This window comes from Triticum urartu, chromosome 2A (assembly GCF_056163025.1).
Source record: "Triticum urartu cultivar PI428250 chromosome 2A, HENAU_Tu73, whole genome shotgun sequence".
NCBI lineage: Eukaryota > Viridiplantae > Streptophyta > Magnoliopsida > Poales > Poaceae > Triticum > Triticum urartu.
Window position 1 is genome coordinate 662707667 of NC_141874.1, and position 19453 is coordinate 662727119.

Genomic DNA, 19453 nt, shown 5'->3' on the forward strand with positions numbered 1-19453 from the left:
GGGACGGGTGCGTCACCTAGCGGTGCTTGTAGGACATATTCTTTCTTGGCAGCTATGAGGATGATCCTCAGGTTCCGGACCCAGTCCGTATAGTTGCTGCCATCGTCTTTCAGCTTGGTTTTCTCTAGGAACGCGTTGAAGTTGAGGACAACGTTGGCCATTCGATCTACAAGACATATTGTAAAGATTTTAGACTAAGTTCATGATAATTAAGTTCATCTAATCAAATTATATAATGAACTCCCACTTAGATAGGCATCCCTCAGTCATCTAAGTATAACATGATCCGAGTTTAACTAGGCCGTGTCCGATCATCATGTGAGACGGACTAGTCAACATCGGTGAACATCTTCATGTTGATCATATCTTCTATACGACTCATGCTCGACCTTTCGGTCTTCTGTGTTCCGAGGCCATGTCTGTACATGCTAGGCTCGTCAAGTCAACCTAAGTGTTTGCATGTGTAAATCTGTCTTACACCCATTGTATGTGAACGTTGGAATCTATCACACCCGATCATCACGTGGTGCTTCGAAACAACGAACGGTCGCAATGGTGCACAGTTAGGGGGAACACTTTCTTGAAATTATTATGAGGGATCATCTTATTTACTACCGCCGTTCTAAGTAAACAAGATGCAAAAACATGATAAACATCACATGCAATCAAATAATAATAGTGACATGATATGGCCAATATCACATAGCTCCTTTGATCTCCATCTTGGGGCTCCATGATCATCTTGTCACCGGCATGACACCATGATCTCCATCATCGTGTCTCCATGAAGTTGCTCGCCAACTATTACTTCTACTACTATGGCTAACACGTTTAGCAATAAAGTAAAGTAATTTACATGGCGTTTCTCAATGACACGCAGGTCATACAAAAAATAAAGACAACTCCTATGGCTCCTGCCGGTTGTCATACTCATCGACATGCAAGTCATGATTCCTATTACAAGAACATGATCTCATACATCACATATATATCATTCATCATTCATCACAACTTTGGCCATATCACATCACAAAGCACTTACTGCAAAAACAAGTTAGACGTCCTCTAATTGTTGTTGCAAGTTTTACGTGGCTGCAAAAGGGTTCTAGCAAGAACGTTTTCTTACCTACGTAATAGCCACAACGTGATTTGTCAACTTCTATTTACCCTTCATAAGGACCCTTTTCATCGAATCCGCTCCAACTAAAGTGGGAGAGACAGACACCCGCTAGCCACCTTATGCAATTAGTGCATGTCAATCGGTGGAACCAGTCTCACGTAAGCGTACGTGTAAGGTCGGTCCGGGCCGCTTCATCCCACAATACCGCTAAAGCAAAATAAGACTAGTAGCGGCAAGAAAGTTGGGGAACGTTGGGGAACTACGCATAGACCTAGCTCATGATGCCACTGTTGGGGAACGTTGCAGAAAACAAAAAATTTCCTACGGTTTCACCAAGATCCATCTATGAGTTCATCTAGCAACGAGTGACCGGATTGCATCTACATACCTTTGTAGATCACGCGCGGAAGCGTTCAAAGAACGGGGATGAGGAAGTCGTACTCGACGTGATCCAAATCACCGGAGATCCTAGCGCCGAACGGACGGCACCTCCGTGTTCAACACACGTACGGTCAGCGTGACATCTCCTCCTTCTTGATCCAGCAAGGGGGAAGGAGAGGTTGATGAAGATCCAGCAGCACGACGGTGTGGTGGTGGATGCAGGGCGTCACCGCAGCAGGGCTTCGCCATATACTGCGAGAGGGAGAGGTGTAGCAGGGGAGAGGGAGGCGCCAAGACTCAAAAGTGTGGCTGCCCCCTCCCTCCCCCCCTTTATATAGGCCCCCTAGGGGGGTGCGCCGGCCCTAGGAGATGGGATCTCCTAGGGGGGCGGCGGCCAAGGGGTGGAGTGCCCCCCAAGCCAGGTGGGGCGCCCCCCCACCCTAGGGTTCCCAACCCTAGGCGCATGGGGTGGGCCAAGGGGGGCGCACCAGCCCACTATGGGCTGGTTCCCCTCCCCACTTTGGCCCATGGGGCCCTCCAGGATGGGTGGCCCCACCCGGTGGACCCCCGGGACCCTTCCGGTGGTCCCGGTACAATACCGGTGACCCCCGAAACTCTCCCGATGGCCGAAACTGCACTTCCTATATATAATTCTTCACCTCCGGACCATTCCGGAACTCCTCGTGACGTCCAGGATCTCATTCGGGACTCCGAACAACTTTTGAGTTACTGCATATTCATATCTCTACAACCCTAGCGTCACCGAACCTTAAGTGTGTAGACCCTACGGGTTCGGGAGACATGTAGACATGACCGAGACGGCTCTCCGGTCAATAACCAACAGCGGGATCTGGATACCCATGTTGGCTCCCACATGCTCCTCGATGATCTCATCGGATGAACCACGATGTCGAGTATTCAAGCAACCCCGTATACAATTCCCTTTGTCAATCGGTACGTTACTTGCCCGAGATTCGATCGTCAGTATCCCAATACCTCGTTCAATCTCGTTACCGGCAAGTCACTTTACTCGTACCGTAATGCATGATCCCGTGACCAGACACTTGGTCACTTTGAGCTCATTATGACGATGCATTACCGAGTGGGCCCAGAGATACCTCTCCGTCATACGGGGTGACAAATCCCAGTCTTGATCCGTGTCAACCCAACAGACACTTTCGGAGATACCCGTAGTATACCTTTATAGTCACCCAGTTACGTTGTGATGTTTGGTATACCCAGAGCACTCCTACGGTATCCGGGAGTTACACGATCTCATGGTCTAAGGAAAAGATACTTGACATTGGAAAAACTCTAGCAAACGAACTATACGATCTTGTGCTATGTTTAGGATTGGGTCTTGTCCATCACATCATTCTCCTAATTATGTGATCCCGTTATCAATGACATCCCCATGTCCATAGCCAGGAAACTATGACTATCTGTTGATCAACGAGCTAGTCAACTAGAGGCTCACTAGGGACACATTGTGGTCTATGTATTCACACATGTATTATGATTTCCGGATAATACAATTAAAACATGAATAATAGACAATTATCATGAACAAGGAAATATAATAATCATTTTATTATTGCCTCTAGGGCATATTTCCAACACTAAAATTGTTCTCCGATGCAAATGGAAATGACATGAAGGAATGCGATGCACCAGAGTCAAAAAGTACTTTTGCGGGAACATCATTAACAGGAAGGTTACCCATGATGACATCTGACGAGTCCTCTGCCTGAGCTGCGTTCATCAAGTTGACCTTGGCGTGCTTGGGATTATGCTTGACAACAACTGTACTTGCCGATCTCACAGGAGGAGGAGGAGGAGGAGGAGGAAGACGCCTCTGATTGAAGCATTTGTTGGCATAGTGACCCTTCTATTGGCACTTGTTGCACGTGACCTCTGAAAGCGGACGGTGATACGGAGCACTCGGTCTTGGAGCTTGAGACGAAGTCTTGTTCTGAAAGCCAGGGTTGGGTGGGTGGGAAGATCCACTGCCACCTTTGCTCTTCTGATACGGCTGACGAAACGGAGGAGGAGGAAGCCAATACTTCTGCTGCTTGGCCACTTGAGTAGAGGAAGAAGGAGTAGTGTCTCTGACTCGCTTCTTGGAAGCATCACACCTCAGTTGAGCGGCCTCTTGCTTCAATGCCATGTTGTAGAACTCGTCGTATCTCAAGGGCTCAAAGAGAACAAGAGCTAGCTGAATTTCTTCTCTGAGACCACCCCTGAACTGGTATTTCATGCTCTTCTCATCAGGTACGTCCTTCTTAGCAAAGCGGGCAAGCTTCTGAAACAAGTTGTTGTAGTCATAGACAGACAAAGAGCCTTGCTTCAGGTTGCGGAATTCCTCACGCTTGCTTTCAACCACGCTCTGGGGGATATGGTGAGCTCTGAAATCTTGACGGAATTCATCCCAGGTAATCGCACGGCCTCCTCTGTAATTCTTGTACTGCTGGAACCATTCTGCAGCTTGATCTTTGAGTTGGAAGGAAGCGAACTTGACAAAGTCCTCAGGCCTGACGTTACTGCACTCGAAATGCTTGCACAGATCCACAAGCCAATCGTCAGCATCAGTTGCCTCAACACAATTGCTGAAAGTCTTTGGCCCGTTAGCAAGGAACTGGTTGAGTGTAGCAAAGTGATTCTGATTGTTGCCTTGGTTGCCTTGGTTCGCTTGATTGCGCTCTTGAAGAATTTGCATGATCAACTGTGTGTTTGCATTGGTTGCAGCCATCACAGCTTGCCATGCCTCCGGAGGAGGAGGAGGTGGTGGCGGATCCTGATTCTGATTCTGATTGGTGCTCTTAGCGGGAGCCATCCTGAAGAGGGTGACAACCGTTAGCACATTGACAGATAAAATGAAGCTGAATCAAAGGGGTTGAAATTGCAACATATAGTCTTCACATCCGAACATAAGAACGAATGCATTCCACTTGAAATGGTCACATATCCATAAATTGAGAAGCCACTTAGAATTTAGGTAGAGAAATAAATCAACAAGGTACAGATCAAGAACGAATACTCGGTAAGAAATCCCAATCTCAAACCAAATATCCATGGAAGAAGAACTAGAGCTACTTGAATTCCCACCTATGAAACTCCCGAACCTTTCCGGTTATGCAATCAGGTGTTGGGGATACAGGGGAAGCATAATATCTCACCCAAATCTAGCAAATCCTACATCTAGCTGTATCCATCCTTCAACACATAACCGAGAAAAACTTCGGAAACCATCTACCTCAATCTTCGAAAAGCATCCGTTATACAAGTTATGGCGATACTCCCGAACTCCCGCCCCAGTACTGGGTGGCGTCGAGGTTATCTCACCAATGAACTGCATAAAAGAGATTTTCGATGTCGGCGTACTAAACTCAGGTATTCCAGAACTGCAACGATAAAATTGTGAAAACAACACCTCGGAGCTCAACTCCCCGGGACACTGCCACAACCCCTAAAGACAGGAGGCACCAAGAACAATGTTCTCGTCACAAAACCATCGGAACGATTCCAAGATACCCGCGTGATCCTAAAAAAAAATTTAGTGAAATTTGAGAAGAGAAGAGTCAAAACTCTACGGCAGGATGCCTTACCAGAGCGATGAGGAGACTGGGGAGTAAAAAGAATTCCTAAACTCTCCGATATATAATTCCTAAATGACTCAAAACATTTTTCTAGACTCAACTCGGCCGCTAAAAACGATCAAGCAATGGGGGCTCCTAAGGTCCGGGAAGGCTCTGATTACCAACTTGTAACGCCCTCAATGCGGCTATAGCTCCCACGTGTCGAGGCACGACTTAGAGACATAACCGCATTGAAAGCTAAGTCGCAAGTTAGGCAATCTTCACAACATCCCATGTAAGATAGATAATAAAGGGGAGATACATAGTTGGCTTACACCCGCCACGTCAATCAAAGTACATAAATAGCATTACATCAATCAAACACTCATGGCCCGACTACGGCGCCAAAATGAAAGATAAACCCAACATGCGACACGGTCCCGATCACCCCAACTGGGCGCCACTACTGATCATCAGGGAAAGACACGTAGTAACGGCGTGAGTCCTCGTCGAACTCCCACTTGAGCTCAAGCGCGTCATCTGGAACGGAATCATCAGGCCCTGCATTTGGTTTGGAAGTAATCTGTGAGCCACAGGGACTCAGCAATCTCGCACCCTCGTGATCAAGACTATTTAAGCTTATAGGTAAGGCAAGGTAAAATATGTGGAGGTGCAGCAAGCGACTAGCATATATGGTGGCTAACCTGTTCGCAAAAGAGAGCGAGGAGAGAAGGCAAAGTGCGAACGAGAAACTAGAGAACATCATGCGCAAGCATTACTCCAACACCGTGTTCACTTCCCGGACTCCGCCGAGAAGAGGCCATCACGGCAACTCACACAGTTGATTCATTTTAATTAAGTTAAGGTTCAAGTTATCTACAACCGGACATTAACAAATTCCCATCTGCCCATAACCGCAGGCACGGCTTTCGAAAGATCAAATCCCTGCAGGGGAGTCCCAACTTAGCCCATGACAAGCTCTCATGGTCACCGAAGGAATAGACCTTCTCCCGAGACATTCCGATCAGACTCGGTATCCCGGTTCTACAAGACACTTCGACAAGTTAAAACAAATCCAGCAACACCGCCCGAATGTGCCGACAAATCCCGATAGGAGCTGCACATATCTCGTTCTCAGGGCACACTCAGATGAGACTAGCTACGAGTAAAACCAACCCTCAAGTTGCCCCGAGGTGGCCCCGCAGGCAGCTCAGTCGGACCAACACTCAGAGGAGCACTGGCCCGGGGGGTTAAATAAGATGACCCTCGGGCTCCAGAAACCCAAGGGAAAAAGAGGCTAGGTGGCAAAAGGTAAAACCAAGGTTGGGCATTGCTGGAAAAGCTTTAATCAAGGCGAACTATCAAGGGGTTCCCATTATCACCCAACCACGTAAGGAACGCAAAATCCGGGAACATAACACCGGTATGACGGAAACTAGGGCGGCAAGAGTGGAACAAAACACTAGGCGAGAGGCCGAGCCTTCCACCCTTTACCAAGTATATAGATGCATTAAGATAACAAGGCAATATAATGATATCCCAACAAGTAAATAATGTTCCAACAAGGAACGGTCTCCAATCTTCACCTGCAACTAGCAACGCTGTAAGAGGGGCTGAGCAAAGCGGTAACATAGCCAATCAACGGTTTGCTAGGACATGGTGGGTTAGAGGTTTGACATGGCAATTTGGGAGGCATGATAAGCAAGTGGTAGGCATCGTAGCATAGGCATAGCAAAAGAGCGAGCATCTAGCAAAGCAAAGATAGCAGTGATTTCGAGGGTATGATCATCTTGCCTGCAAAGTTGTCAGAGTTGACTGGATCCTCGAAAGCAAACTCAACGGGCTCCTCGTTAGCGAACTCGTCTCCCGGCTCTACCCAAACAAGACAAACAAGCAAACGGAACGCAATCAACCACGTGCAAAGCTCAAATAATATGATGCAAAGATGGTATGCTATGCGGGATGCAATATGCGATGCATATGCAAGATTTGACATGCATGAACCTGGCATCAACTTGGAAATCCAGGTATGCCAGTGGAAATGTGAGATGAAATCGCTTGAAAACGATATAAAGAACGCCGGAATTGGAGTTACGGTTTGGAAATGGCAAGCAATTCAAATATGACCACGTTCTGCGATTTACAGCAAGTAGTCATCTAAATGCAACAAGATGAACATGCTAGATCACCCAAACATGGCATCAAAATACATGGCAGGGATCCACTCATGATGCATAACAAAAGACTAGCACTGAGATATGGCCAATTCATCCATTAACAGGTTCAAACAAGCATGGCGAAAATGCATTTGGTAAACAGATTTCAGACAGTGAAATTAACACTTGTCTGGAATTTCAGATCAGATAGCACACTTTGGAGCATGAAAACTATAAGCTACAGGACCTTAACATGGCAAGGTAAAGCATGGCATGGAGCTACTCAAAGAGATTAACAAAAGTCCCTTTGTGGCCTTGAGCCAAAAGGATCAGAAAATACATTTGCAAGCATGTGAACATGGCAAAAACATAATCAGTTCTCAGACTTAGTGAAAACTGGAGCATGCTGAAACAGATATCAAGTAGGCATGTTTACGAGCTCGATGCACTCACTACAGAGCAAGTCATGACAATCTAAGCATGCAACCATCAATAATACACAAAATACAAGCTAGACATGGCAAGAACAATAGCATATCATGCACGGATCAACTACAATATCCTCGGCAAAATCGCTAACAAGTAGACAATCTGCCCAGATTCACGAAATGACAAAAGTAGAGCTCGATTGACTCAAGCTAGGGTGATCCATAATTGCAAACAATGCCATGGATGGATATAGCACTACAAGATTAACAAAACATCCTTACTGATCATCCTCAAAAGAGGCACGGATCACTAGGAATCAACATGAACATATGGCATAATGAGATAAACAGCTCAAGGACTTAGTGGAAATGCTAAGTCCCTAAAATCAGCATTAACGAATGCACCACTTTGCAAGCTTGTGCTAGTCACCACACACATCACAAAAATACATGGATTGCACCTCTGGATAGATGGCAAAACATATAACAAAACTCATGTAGAGCTCAGGGGCATATCATGCACACAATAATCATGGCAAAAAAAACAAATATATAATTGGAGCAGTAGATCTAACAATTATCTCAAATAGCACTCTTCTAACAGCATTTCGGGCATCAAGATGAACTCAAATGAAAATGATGCAATGAGATGAAATGATGTGCTCTCTGAGACGAACATTTTGATATGCTATATGCCCAAAAGGGAGCTACGGATGCAAAGTTACGGCACAACGAACAAGGGAAAAATATTAGGGTTTCGGGGATAAAAGTCAACCGAGACGGGATCCGTATCCAGATCTGGACGCACAGGTTACGAGGTTCACTGGAGAGGGACTTGAAGCTCGCCGGAGATGGGGACTTCGCCGGATCCAGCTGGTGCTCCGGTCGCTGGAGTCGAAGAAGATGCGGGGAGGCGAGGCGGCGTCGGCCGGTGGGCAGCCCCGGTGAGGCGGCACGGCGTGCGGCGGCCTCGGGAGCTCGCCGGCGTCGTGGGGCGGAGCCGGCCGGTGGCCGTGGCCGGCGAAGGTGGCGGCGCGGCAGAGCAAGAAGCAGGCGGCGGCACGGAATCCGGTCGGCGCGCGGGGAGATGGGCCGGGAGGGCCCGATCCGGGCTCTCCGGGCCGCGGCGACGGGGACGGCGCGGGGTGCCACGTGGCGGCGCGGGAATGGCTGGCGGCGGCGTGTCCGGCGCCGGCGGACAATGTCCGGCGCGCGGAGGGTCAGATCTAGGGTTTCGGGTGGAATGACCCGGGATTTCGAATGGGGGAGGTATATATAGGCATAGAGGGAGCTAGGAGAGTCCAAATGAGGTGCGGTTTTCGGCCACGCGATCGTGATCGAACGCTCTAGATGATGGAGAAGGTTTTGGTGGGTTTTGGGCCAACTTGGAGGGGTGTTGGGCTGCAACACACACGAGGCCTTCTCGGTCCCTCGGTTAACCATTGGAGCATCAAACGAAGTCCAAATGGTACGAAACTTGATAGGCGGTCTACCGGTAGTAAACCAAGGCCGCTTGGCAAGTCTCGGTCCAATCCGGAAATGTTTAATCCCCACACACGAAAGAAAGGTAGAAATGACCCCCGGAGGAGAACGAAGCGCCGGAATGCAAAACGGACAACGGGGAAAATGCTCGAATGCATGAGATGAACACGTATGCAAATGCAATGCACATGATGACATGATATGAGATGCATGACAACGATAACAACACACGGAGACAAAAACCCGAACCCGAGAAAATAAAATAACTTAACGCCGGAAATAGCAAGAGTTGGAGTACATATTGGGAAAATCATATCCGGGGTGTTACACCCCCTCCCCGCTGTGGCTGGTTCTTCCTTCACCCCGGCGAGTCCCCCCCCCACCCCCTAAAAATCGACTGACCCAAAAGTCGATTCAGTCGACTGAAGTGTAGCTAAATTGGAGCAGCATCGCAAGCAAGAGCAAGAGCGAGAGCAGCAGCGCGAGCAAGAGCAATAGCAAGAGCAGACCAGGCAGGGGACCGAGAGCAAGAGCAGAGCAGCAGCGCGAGCGAGAGCTAAAGTAGCAGCAGCTCCTACTGATGTGGATGTCGCCGCCGAGGGAGCAACGCCATGGAGGAAGTGGCCGGCAACACAGCCGTGGATGGAGTCACGCTGTGTCGGCTCGGGAGCGAGCGCCGGCAGCACCGTGAGATCGAATCAAGAAGAAAATGCGGCGATTAGTGTACAACCTCTTTGGTGGCGCCGATTAGGCTACAGCTTCATCCGAGGAAATGGTGATGATGATGCTCTTCCGGTGGTGCAGGTGGTGTGGGAATGGAGGTGGCGCGAAAGACGAGGGGAACGCCGGGGCAGCTCCTTGGAGGTGGAGGACGGGGTGGCTGAACCGGCGGGACGATGAGATCGACGACGGATCCTCATCCGGTACGGTGGATGAGGGACGTCGAGGTGTTGCTGTGGACGATGTCGTCGGGGAAGAGGCTCCGGCTGGGTGGCGGACGGAGCAGGGTGTGGTTTTTCGTCGCGGGTTTTCACGGCCTCGGTGTACGAATGGGTGGGCGGATGGGATGGCAGTGGGGAACCATGGCTTAGAGACGTGCTTGTCCGAAATGTGGGGTAAGTTACGAAAGTACCCCCACCGATTTGAGGCGGTTCTTTCGGTTCAGGGGTACCACGGGCATCGCGTGTCGGGATTTCACAGGAGGTGGGAGTTTTCACGCGCGTTGTAATTTCGGAATAGCAAGGCGCGGGTTGAGATGGAGGGAGTTGTCGGAGCACAACGAGACAAAGATATATCTTAAATATTTCGGGCTAACAAGGCGCGGGTTGAAATTTCCGGACAAGCCTAACGTGTACTGTACCAAATCAATGCGCACTACAAATGTCATTCAAAACTTTGAATTCATGTTATGTTCAATTCAAATATTTCCCTACGTGTATAATGCATGCAACCTACTACTCAAATGAACGTGTTAGTGCATTCCAAACATATATACTACCACTTCAATATGAACTAAATTTGAATTCGTTTCTCTATTTGAATAATACTTACAGTAATGATTGTTGTGAAGTCAAAGCATTTGAATTCGTTTCTCTATTTTAATAAGATCTACAATCATCATTATTGTCAAGTTAAACCATCGTTTTTGTATTATCTTCACAGCACACCACATGATTAATCTCGAGTTACATATGAACTATGTGTACTATATGAACTCGAGCTAGATTTTTTGAATCCACTTTATATTGATTTCAAATCACATTACATTTATAGCTCTAGCTAGATCTTCATAATCTAAACCATGTCTCATATGTATAATGTGTTTATCACATTATGTATGGTGCACCGCCCCCTACGCCTACAAGTATTTAGATGTGAGTTGCAAACACCACACATTACCACAAATTCAAAAAAATGTGAGAATGTTCGATATATAGTATTGTTTAGATTGTTCAATATTTAGTTGTAAGCTGCAAACGCCACACATTATCACAAATTCAAATAAAATGTGAGATTGTTTGATGTATAGTATGGTTTAGATTGTTCGGCATTTAGCTGTGAGTTGCAAACGCCATGGATTATCACATTATGGTATAACATGTGCACAGCACGTGTATCACCGCTATATTCATGCATGCAATGTTTAAAACACTATGATCTCCTATTCAAATATATGAATCCGCTTTCATATCAAATTATGATCTTTGTTAGTCTCTTACACCCACACAATCCTCTAACCTTTGTAGCTACCACTAACTTTCTCTCATGCATGCACACACCCTCCTCGCCCTCCCCCTCCCTCGGCATTCTATCCACCGGGCACATTCATTTTTTTCTTTAGGTCGTTCTCCCAGAGTCTCCACAACTCCTTTCCGACACACACCGATCGATAAACCTCTTCAGCGATGCCTGCCTACAACATACACACACACCTTCAATCTCCTCCTTTATGTGTCCTTGCCTCGTGTCTCTCATATGGTCAGACACACGTGTAAACTCTCGCCCCTCTTTTCATCAATCTCACAACCGCACACTCCTCCCCCTATCTAGCTAGTAGTTGGACCTCTTGCACCACCTCCTAGCTTCATTCTCTCTGTCTATCAGTCTCGCTGGGCCTTATTTGCCTCTAACAAATGGATGTACACTGACCGATCTCTCGCTATACATATAGCAAGCTAGGTCCTTATAACTCGTTTTTACCCACACGTCAATCGATCTACCTCATTAGTTGTGTTTCTCCCTTCCTCCGACAAACAACAATTGATCTACCGATCTAGTTAGGTTTGCTTACCAAACACATGGTTCCCCTTCATCATCCATGGATGCGTCTCGACAGATCTATCACACACAGGCACACACAGAAACACATCCCCACTCTTATTGATAACATTGCAGTTCCACCCTCAGTTTGTCTAGTAGGCCTCTCCCACCATCTTCGAGAAGCAACTCCATCACCCATCCAGCACTCTACCCCTCTCCCTCCCTCTCCCTCCCTCTCTCTCTCCTCTATCTCTCTCTCTATCCCATCATATTTCCCGTCCTTCAGTTATGTATGGATGTCGACCGATCTTCCTCAAGACATAGATGGGTCTCTCCTTCTGAACACATATACGAGTCGTTCTACCTCTATAGTTAGGCCTCTGCCTACCCCTCCCCCCCACCCCCTCCCCCACACACACCTATACATCGAGCGCTCTAGTCATGTATCCCTGCCACACACAAACTTGACATGTGCCCTCTAATGTTCCGGTAGGCCAGTCGCCCTATATCTTTGACTTGCACACACACACACACAATTTCGATGGCTCTCTTCATCGATCTCGCGCTCACCCACTTGATCCTCTCTTCGACTCTATCGATAGCTATGACCCCTCCCTCTCTTCTCGTGGATTGCCTGACCCTCTATGTATGATATGGATAGGCCTCCATTTCACACACATTGCATGCAAAATTTTGTTTGAGATGTCATCGACACATATTCCCACAAATAATTTACGAAATCAACCCCCACCCCACCCCCACCCCAAAACAAAAAACACTCACGAACACGGTTTGTATCTCTCACACACACCCACGTAGGTGGGGGTGTGCACAAAGAGAAGAGGTGCATGCACGGCGCACGTACTCCCGTCTCTTTCCCAACCACACCCGCGCGGGTACACGGTGGAGCTCATTTCTGTACAAAAAAGGCAGCCCGCGTGGTAATTTGGCACGTGTACTGGTTGTCCACTTGGTGGAGGGAGGATCATCTACCACGGGTGAATAAACAAATTGCGACTTGACGTGTTATGTTAAAAAAAGAGGCAAACCATGTGGGGCCTACTTTGAGGCAAGGCATTATACACTGGAGTACTTTTGATGTGTCACATCAACTCGCAGAACGAGGAGAAGCTTGCTTAGTACATCGTCTCCCCCGCCCACGGGCGCGGTGGCTCGCAGGATGAGGTGAAGCTTGCTCCGCCTTACGCCCGCTCCCTCGCCCATGCGCGCGGTGGCTCGCAGGACGAGGAGAAAAATTTACTACTCCCTCTGTTTACTCCTCGTCCCTACTACCTTGGTTATAGAGATTATATCATATTGTTTGGAATATATATGTCCTTTAGTAGATTTCAATATGAACTACTAGTACATACTCCAAACACTGATGTATATAGACGTATTTTAGAGTGTAGATTCACTCATTTTGCTCCGTATGTAGCACTCTCCCTCGCCCCTCGACCCTCACCCATGTGGTGGACGTGCATCAATTCATTCGGTCTCATATAGCCAGAACGATATATATTGCACTACCATTATTGCTCGACTTCCCGAAGAGGCGAAGAGCCAATCGCAAGGTTAATATTTTGGAGATGCCAAGCGCAAGGTTATAGGAGAACGAGTAGTAGGTGCCGCGTCATTTATAAATAAAGTTTTTTTCTTCAGTGGCACGTACGCAATATGATAGGTTCATATGGAGAGAAAAGGAAACCGCTCCACTATATACATAGTCAGGACGGGCTAGCCTACACGGTTGCTTGCTGGGGTTGCTCTCTTCACACTCTCTCGCACAAAACGACTGTGGCCACATCTCTAACATCCCGGTGGATCACGTCCGCTTGGGGAAGGGGTGGATGCTTAGTGTAGATGCGGTGGCCGTCGCCGACGGCGAAAACCCATTGCCGGCATGTCCCAATTAGGGGTCCCGCCGTTCTCACAAAGCCGGTGAGGTTGCCTTCGTCCCTTGCTCACTACTGCGACGTGGGCAGTTGCCACCTCCCACCGCCCTCCTCAAGGTTGAGCTACGTCCCTTAGGTACAACTCCCTTTACAGTTGGCTTGCACCACTGCTCCAGCTGCCCACATCACTCCCTGTGGATATTTCTCTACTTCTTTGCCCCGCACATACCTCTACTGGCTTCTACATACTGTATTTGTGATGAGTTTATGTCTCATCAACTAGTCCCGGTAATCTTATTCTAATCACGCGTCTTCAATTTCTTTTGCCACAGGGATGCTCATCTCGATTTTGGTGAAACTGCACAAAATGATCCGATGGTCAAAAGGTTGCAAACTTCATTTATTAGGAAGCTCGAACGTTGCCAGCAAATTGAAGCCTGGTCAGGGTTCACGATTCAAGGGCTAGGGACTGCATGGATCATTTTTTCTTTAGCTGCCTTTGTTCCAAAATAAGTGTCAACTTTAGTAGTAGTACAACTTTGTACTAAAGTTTGCACAAAGTTGAGACACTTATTTTGGAACGGAGGGAGTACATATTTGCTATGATCTGTCAATCATTGAGATGCAATAGCATGCATGTTAGTCTCCTTTGTATTTGATGAAGTGTTGCAACGGGCAACCTTGGACGCAAGATACATGTAACAGAAGCTGGAAGCTTCATAGCATTGTACAAATTTATTCGCTGATAAATTACAGTACGTACTATACTAGTACTTCCTCCGTTCCTAAATATAAGTCTTTGTAGAGATTTCACCATGAACCACATGCGGATGTATATATATGCATTTTAAGTGTAGATTCATTCATTTTGTTCCGTATGTAGTGGAATCTCTACAAAGACTTATCTGCTAGTAATAGCTAGCCCCCACTACTAGGAATTCTCTATCCTCTCCTTGAGCCACATCATCAAAATTGATGTAGCCGTTAGATGAAGTAAATCAGTCCATAATAGCCGTCTGATCTAGACGTTGAGAGGCTCCGCACTAAGCCACATGCAAGCATGCAGAAATACTGTGGCACATGCATGTGAGTGGGTTTTAAATCACATCAACATGTCTGCATGCAAGCATGCACCGGTAGCATGCATGTAAGTGAGCTTTTAAGTCCCATTAACATGTCAAAAATAAAAATATAATCCCATTATGCAGTAGGAATTGCCTGATCTTTTTTCCTTACGTGGGATGATCTAAATGATGATGGGAGTTTATTTAGTTTGGCTACCACATTTGTCATGCGGTTATATAGTTTTTTTAGTTCAATGAAATCGATAATTTTGCGCAGAGAGATATACCGATGTTCCGCGACAACGCGCGGGGACTCATCTAGTAATATTTAGGAACGGAGGGAGTACTATGTAAAGAGTTAGGTGTCGCACGGTGATAGTGTGAAGTGGGCCATGTAATCACTGAGCCTGTGTGTTTTCACTGCTCTTGCACGCCTCCGCTGTAAGAATGGAGAAAATTGTAATCTAGTAGTAGTACCTCCTTTCGCCGAAAGAGTGGGACATCCAGCAGTCCTACCACCTCAGTAATAAAGACCAATGAGCTGTCAAATCACATAGACCCAGCAGTAAGTTGGACGGACGAAGCAACCATCACTCTTACGCCAGTGAGAGGTCGCGTCTGTTCTGCCCGGGCATGAATGCGGCACCGATTCTTTGGAGCGGCGCTGACCGTTTCGGGCGGGAAGCGCGCGCGGGCGATGGAGGGGCTTTGGGTGGGCCAGGCTGGTCAGGAGCGGGCGTGGCAGCTGTCCGCATGTCCCTACCAGACACGCCCGGAAACGAGAGGATGCACCAACTCTCGCGGCTAAAATCGTACACTGCACAACAACTCTCTGTAGGAGTAGGTCGATCTGTCGCTCTCTCTAACACACACATGTTGTTAAACACACACACACACACGCACACGCACGCACCTTGGTCCCGTTGCACCTTCTAATGTGACTTATTACACCTAGATGGAGGGAGTAGTAAGTATACGAGATACGGTGGCACACTGACTTAAGTCGAATACAAGTGCCCAAAATTTGTGTGCATGTTATAATAAGGATTCACTTAAAATAGTACGTGAGAGAACAGAGGGATCAATTGGACAGTGTTCCCGAGCAGTAGCGAGATGTGTGAGGTAAGATTCACCGCTGGCGCTTTTAATTTTTCTTATTAATTTGTTTGTTTCACCCTCTGACTGGTGGGACCCAACATACTACGTGGAGAGAGGTAAGGTGACTAAGGCTGCATTATTTCTGCACCACTGTGGATAGTCTTACCACCAAAGCCACATGACATGATTATGATTGAAATCCCAATGACTCCCACACACACAAAAAAACACGGCATGCTTGTCACATGAATGCAGGAATGTATAAAAGGTTATTTCCCTCTCGTTGAACATAACGGGAGGGTTGTGTAGCTGGTTAGCCTGTTCGCTCATCAAACTTGAGGTCTCGGGTTCGATAACTACACTTGAGCATAATTTGTGCCAGGACGATTCTTTGACTGGTCAAAATGTTTTCTAGGGTTTGCACGCTTCACACTCTCTCTCCAGTATATATATACACGCTGGAGCCTCAGCGCTTGTAGTTGCTCACTTCACACTCTCTCGCCCTCTCCCGCTGGAGCCTCAGCGCTTGTAGTTTCTCTCTTCATACTCTCTCGCCCTCTCCAGATCTAAACAAGACTTCGTTGGCCTCTCTCTCCCCTCACTGCTGCTCAAAGAGCCGGCAGGATCCGTCCACCGGGAAGGGAAGGAGGCTTAACGTTGTCGCCATCGGCGAGGGACTATCGGCGCAGCTATTCACTTTCCACCCAGTGGCGGCGCGGGAGGGCCTCCGACCCCTTCTTCTTCGTCGTCGTCCCGTCGCCAACTGAACCATGCCCCAAGAACCTTAAGGTATAATTTACTTACTCCACAAGCATTGCTCTAGCTGCATGTATACCATGAATCTAGGACGTGGTTCAAATAGGAAAGGAGTGGGGGAAAGTAGTGGGAAAAGTTGTATATAGCATGAATCTAGGACGCGGTTCAAAGAGGAAATGAAGGGGGAAAGTTGTATAACATGAATCTAGGACGTGGTTCAAAGAGGAAAGGAATGGGGGAAAGTAGTGGGGAAAGTTGTATCGCATAAATCTAGGACGTGGTTCAAAGAGGAAAGGAAGGGGCAAAAGTACTAGTTCAAAAAGGAAAGAAAGGGACAAGGCTGTAGAGTTTGAGGAGGACTAGATTTGTGCGCTCACATAGGGAAAGATGTGTAAAGATAACAAAACTGGGACCAACACAAATATGCTCCTTGGTTGTTTGTTCTTTATTGCAATAGACTGTGCATGACCACAGTACATCGGTAGATGCACATGGTGCTGGTGCGTCCACTGTCCCGTGCAACTCATTAGCTGTTGTTAATCTAAGGCCCTGTTTGGTTAAAAACTCCCTAGTCCCTACCTGCTTGGTTCCAGGGACTAAACATGGACTGGAGGTTATTAAATGACATGCGAAAAGACCATGTTACCCCTAGTAATGAACTAATAGAGACAAGGTGCGATGCGTGGCAGGGGCAAGTGTTGGAAAAATTCCCAAAAAGACTCCCTCGGGGTCTTCTTTCTTTAGTCCCAAATGCCCACTTTTAGTCCCTAAAAGTCCCTCCTGTTTGGTTTAGATGGGACTGACACAGAGTTTTTTTAGTCCCTACACCAAAATGTCCCTGTAAACAAACACCCTCTAATAATGCCGCTGGAAAATTGATGCAATCCCACAGTTAAAAGCAAATTACATGTTTAACGAATTTTATTGTTAATATAATCTCTATGTTAATATTAATCAATGCCACCGTTTGAGAAATGCTACTATCTTACTTTCTTTCCCATTTAGATAAGGTAGATGCTTCTTTTTGTTGGCTTCTGTGTCATCCACCGTTATTGACCACTAATTGTTTCCTTTGCACCTCTGTGTAAACAGGGTTATCTACTTCACCTCGTTGCCATTGTGACCTTTTGTTGCACTGCACAAAACACTTTTGTTTTAAGAGTGTTTTGTACAGTTCAACCAAAATGTCACACCGATAACGTTGCTTGATCTTAGTGGAACTGCAGAAGAGGAGATCTTACTTCCTATCCGTTAAGGCGAATTTGGTTCAGATCTTCTTCTTGTGAGTTGTTTGAATTCCGCATCATGAGAGGTCAGTACTAGCCTTCTTTCACATGATTCTGCAGTGTGCTTTCATATGTTGTGCTACTTGTACGATAATGTTGCTTGATTTTAGTGAACTGCACAAATGGAGACAAGACTTCCAATCTGTATGTGCACCGTAATATCCCATCGAGGTAAGATAAGGATATTTCACAACTGCTGGCCTGTATGTTGCCACTTCCATCAGAAAATTAAGTTTAGTACTATACTTCTGCTCCCTAATTGACATGCCAAATCTTACATTGAAGGCGAAGCTTGTCTGTTATTGAACCAAGTGATGAAGGGGAAGAACAAGCGGAAGAAAAACAAAAATCAACTCCCGGTGCTGTAATGAAGCACTGGAACTGTGATGACACAAGTAATGATATAGTTTTGCATCTTAATTTATTGCTATGGCTGGAGCGAGCAATTGTTTTGCCACTGATTTGATGCCACTCTTAATGTAATATGTAATTATCTCTATGGGTGTTGTGCTACTGTTTAGATACTGTCATGAAAAAGTGGTATTGTCCTTAAGAAGTGCTTCATCTATGTTGTTTTAAATATTTCCTTTTCTTTTTTTCGAGCAAACAGGGATGCTAGCATTTAGTAGTCCTCTTGTCTTTCCACAACAGGATCATCTTCCTCTGAAGAAGAATATGGAGTACGTGAAGTGACTAGTTCCAATTATGCCAGGATGAAGAAGCCATGTCTATCTTCTCATCAGAAGGAGCAGTAGAAGGATGGTTACATTACTCCCCACAAGACAAAACTAACTTCAGCTCAGAAGGACTGACAAATCTCCATTTTTTTGCTATGATGCGTGAGTACAATGTTGTTCTAGGATTCTTTCTGGTGAGTTCCATTTTTCTAAAAGTGTGCTATACATGGACCATGTATGTGCCTGTTGAAACTGTCAATTCATAGTACAGTTTGCTTTATACTAATCACTTTTTTGTATTTGTGCAAACAGGGGTGCTCAACTTGATTTCAATGGGAACTGCACAAAATGTTCATGAATACATCGAATCATTCATTTCCACCACAAGAAAGTAGGTGTCGATAAGTTCAAGGCGTTGCAACATATAAGGGCGAAATCATACAAGCTACGCGCGAATTTGGTTGATTTTGGTGGAACTGCACAAAAAGAACAGCTAGTTTATTTAGCACGAGGTGCCATGTCAATGTCCGAACTGATGGCAAACCCTGCCCATTCCACAATCATAGGCATTTGATATTTTGGAATGGGACAACCTTGTCAAATTTTGCTCATTGATTTTAGCAAGACATGCGTTTGATATTTTCGAATGGGACGCCCTTTGCTATCAGTAGCGTCGATCAATTTTTTCTTTATTCTTTAGTTGTGAAGTAAATATTGCCTCTGACATGTGAGTCGCTGAGATGCATAATCATCGATTGTTTTGAATGTTCTCTAT

General features: G+C 46.5%; 1 pseudogene; it reads left to right on the forward strand.

Annotated features, from left to right (window-relative positions):
- Positions 1–8511: 8511 nt before the first annotated feature.
- Positions 8512–19453, forward strand: part of LOC147986513 (uncharacterized) — a 29214-nt pseudogene continuing 18272 nt past the window's right edge.